This window comes from Sorghum bicolor, chromosome 8, assembly GCF_000003195.3.
Source record: "Sorghum bicolor cultivar BTx623 chromosome 8, Sorghum_bicolor_NCBIv3, whole genome shotgun sequence".
Classification (NCBI taxonomy): Eukaryota; Viridiplantae; Streptophyta; class Magnoliopsida; order Poales; family Poaceae; genus Sorghum; species Sorghum bicolor.
The window spans coordinates 38,877,760-38,881,942 of NC_012877.2; positions in this window are offsets into that span (position 1 = coordinate 38,877,760).

Here is a 4,183-nt window from a genome sequence, read left to right on the forward strand (position 1 = left end):
AAAAAAAAAAAAGAAAAAAAAAAAAAAAAAAAAAAAAAAAAAAAAAAAAAAAACCACCAAAGAAAGCGCCGCAACTAGCTGGCTACCGACTTTTGAGCAAGGTTGTGATTGGTTTGGCGACTCTGGAAAAGTCCGGGATAAAACGACGGTAATATCCCGCCATGCCCAGAAAACTACGGACCTCATGTACCGTAGTCGGGGGTTTCCAATTCAACACATCTTCTACCTTGCCTGGGTCTACAGCGACTCCTTCCGCTGATAATACATGACCCAGGAAATGAACTTTGTCCAGCCAGAACTCACATTTGCTGAACTTGGCATATAGCTGATGTTCCCTGAGACGGGTCAGCACGATTCTCAAGTGTTCAGCATGTTCCTTCTTAGTTTTGGAGTAAATCAAGATGTCATCGATGAAGACGACCACAAATTTGTCTAGTTCTGGCATGAAGACAGAGTTCATCAGGTACATAAAATGGGCCGGTGCGTTGGTCAACCCAAAAGACATCACCAAGTATTCATATAGCCCGTAACGGGTTGTGAAAGCAGTCTTGGGCACATCTTCCGGCCTAATCTTAATTTGATGGTACCCTGATCTCAAATCAATTTTTGAGAACACTTTGGCCCCAGCTAGCTGGTCAAACAGTAAGTCAATGCGGGGCAATGGGTACTTATTTTTAATCGTTACCTCATTCAGAGGACGATAGTCGACACACAGCCTTAATGTCTGATCTTTCTTCTTCACAAACAAGGCTGGGCAACCCCATGGACAAGAACTAGGCTGAATAAAACCCTTCTGCAACAACTCTTGTAATTGGGTTTTTAATTCGGCCAGCTCTTTCGGTGCCATTCTGTAGGCCCTTCGAGATATTGGGGCCGTTCCCGGTTTCAATTCTATACTGAATTGTACATCCCGGTCCGGAGGCAGACCTGGTAAGTCTTCAGGAAATACATCCGGGAAATCGCGAACTACCGGGATATCTTTAACTTCAGACACATTAGCGGCATGAACTTGCCCAATTGTCCGTTTGGGAGTAACTAATTGGATTAGCAAATAAGAACTCTCATTGGGCAATGGGATTTTAATGGTTCGGTGCAAAGTGTCTAGCACAACCCCTCGTTGCGCCATCCAGTTCATGCCTAAGATAACATCAATTTCTTGGTCCTTAAGAACAATCATGCTAGTAGGAAAATTGTGCCCACCAAATTCGATGGGTACTTGGTGAACCATTTCTTTAGACATCAGCCGTCCTCCTGGCGACTGTATATAAAAATGATCTTGTGTTTCCCCAATGGGTATGCCATGCTTTAACACAAAGGTGCGATTGATAAATGTATGAGATGCACCAGAATCAAAGAGCATTAAAGCAGGTTGCTTCGCAACAGGAAACGTACCCATCATCACTGGTTCACCCTCTGGAATTGTCTCCACTTCAGTATGGAAGACTTGCCCTGCCTTCTTTACCGGTCTACCTTTCTGTACCTGTTGCCCTTTTTGAACCCCAGTTCTAAACTGACCCGGCTGGGGTTGGCCCATAGGTGGCCTTGGAAAGGTAGGGTTGGTTTGACGGGGAAAAGGGCACTCTTTAGAGAAATGCCCAGGCTTACCACAATTGAAGCAAGGGTAATTGTGGCCGGGCGGAGCAGTAGGGCGAACACCCGGGGCGTTCGGCTGGCGTGGTGCAAAAGCGATGGCAGTAGGTCGAGAATATACCTGCTGCCCGGGTCTGTACTGTGGAGGGGAGAAAGGACCACGATAAGGTGATGGCACTTGGAAACGTCCGTGGCCCTGTGGATGATAAAGGATCCTCTGGCGCTTTTGACCGCGACCAGAGAAAGAGGAGGAAGCAGCCTTCTTCTTGGCTTCCTTGTGTTTCCTATTCTTTTCCTCAGAGGCGATGGCAATATTTACCGCCTCATAGAAGGTCACATTCTGGCAAGTAGTCATCATGGTCTGAAGTTTAGTATTTAGACCACGCATGAAACAGGCTTTCTTCTTCCTGTCTGTGTTCACATAATCCGTGGCATATTGAGAGAGATGATTAAACCTTGCCACGTATTCCATAACACTCTTATCGCCTTGCTGCAAGGCGAGAAACTCTTCGGCCTTCATGGCCATGAGCCCTTCGGGGATGTAGTGGGCGCGGAACGCGTCCCTAAACTCGGTCCAGGTAACTTGGTGTCCGGGAGCTTGAATAGCTAAGAAATTCTCCCACCAGGCACCTGCAGCTCCCCGAAGCTGCTGAGCTGCAAATAAGGGTTTCTGAGTTTCTGAACACTGAATTAAACTGAACTTATGCTCCATAGTTCGGAGCCAGTCATCCGCTTCTAAAGGCTCATCGGCCTTAGTGAACACCGGGGGCCTGGTCTCGGTAAAATCCACATACCGAGCCTCTCCGTCCCCGTTGCGCGATGCTCTGATGTTTGGAGCAGAGTGTGTTTGACGCTGTGCTAGCTCGCGCAGCAAGCGAGCGTTGTCAGTTGTGGCACTTAGCAAGACAGCAATGGCGTCAGCCAAAGAAGGTGGAGCAGGTGGAGGATTGGGGATATCATCCCCTCCCTGGGATGTCCCAGCTCCATCGGATCCGCGAGTACGCATCGGCATCTGTTACAAGAATCGTGGATACCTGTTATCACGTAAAATTCATAACACAGAACATATCTTACATTCACTTATTAAACATTAGTTAGATACACACCAAGAGTAAACAAGTACAACTTTTCAAACCAAAAGAGAACCTATATTACAAACCCGAACCCCACTACGGCAAGCTAAGACCCCTACAACGACGTTGCCCTCGGTTTCACCGAACTAATCGGTGTGGCCAGAGCTGTAGCCCGGGTCGTCATTGCCATCATCTTGATTACCCCCTGGGTTGTGGTCATCGGGGTCGGACTCCTCTTCATCACTGAGGCCTGGATCGGGCTCTCCATCATCTGCCAACTCGCCATCCGTATCCATTTCTCCTTCGCCGGGAGGTGGGTGGAGTTGATGATACAGATCAAATGCAATATCACGATATTGCATAGCCAGGTCATTAACTGTATCCAAGTGATGTGCCAGCTCCAGTTTCTCCAGCTGGAGCTGGTCCTCTCGTTGCCACGCGACATCCCGTTGTGCGGTGACCGTGGCCGCCATCTTCACATACAAATCCTTAAGATACTTGGCCTTGCCCAACTTTGCGTTCATCCTAGTTAGCTCATGCCTATGGGTGCTCCTAGCTTCTTCCTCTCGGGCAATGGCTGCATTCCGCTCCTCCACCATCCGAGACAACATAGCTTCACAATTTTCTGTAGCTTGTTTTTCTTTGGCCAGTTGAGCTTTAAGTTTGCCAATCTCCATAACATTGTACATTCTCTCTCTCATCACCTCAGTCAACTCGGCGGACAACCTGTCCACCTCCTGCTGAGGCGGTGAACGGCTACTACTGGCTTGATCACTGCGTGGAGCTAGCTGATGTCGGGGAACTCCTTTTGGACCAGTCCGCTTACGCGGGGTCTGCTTCTGACGAGCCATCCTGTAGAGGGTGAGTTTAGATTAGTAAGGGAGACCTTAAAGGTTAGCAAGAATAGGACTGATTCTATTCACCCAACCCAAACAAGGAGGAAGGAACTTAACCAGTTAATATATCATGATGCATGCACGAACCTACGATTCCTACTAACAATTCGTAACGATATTACTTTAAACTTTTACAACATAGGGTAATACCTTAGGTTGCTCCTCCAAACCACTTCAAAAAAATTCTAAGAAAACCTATAGACAGGGGTAGGTTAGGACTAAGCACTTGGACTCAAAATAAGCAAATTCATAGTATTGGTTCCAAACGAATTTTTTTTTGAAGTTTTTCAAAAGGTCCAGCAATCATCTTAGCAACGAATGCTCTGATACCAGCTGTGGCAGAACCTCCTAAGTGTTTGGGCCCACCGACACCTGCCATTGTCCTAAGGACCTCTGACGGTGATGCCGGGAGTCCTCCCACTTTAGAAGTCCGATGAGCATTGCTGGGCGTTCATTCCACTACTATCTGTGGCGTACCAAGTTGGCTCGTCCTGACCACTGGTAATGGTCAAACAACGAGAACTGTTTCTTCTCGCCCTTACAGGATAGCAGTGCCACCTGTCCGGCTAGTTCGCAAAGTCTCGGGTGTTCTTTTTTTTTTTTTTTTTTTTTTTTTGTTTTTTT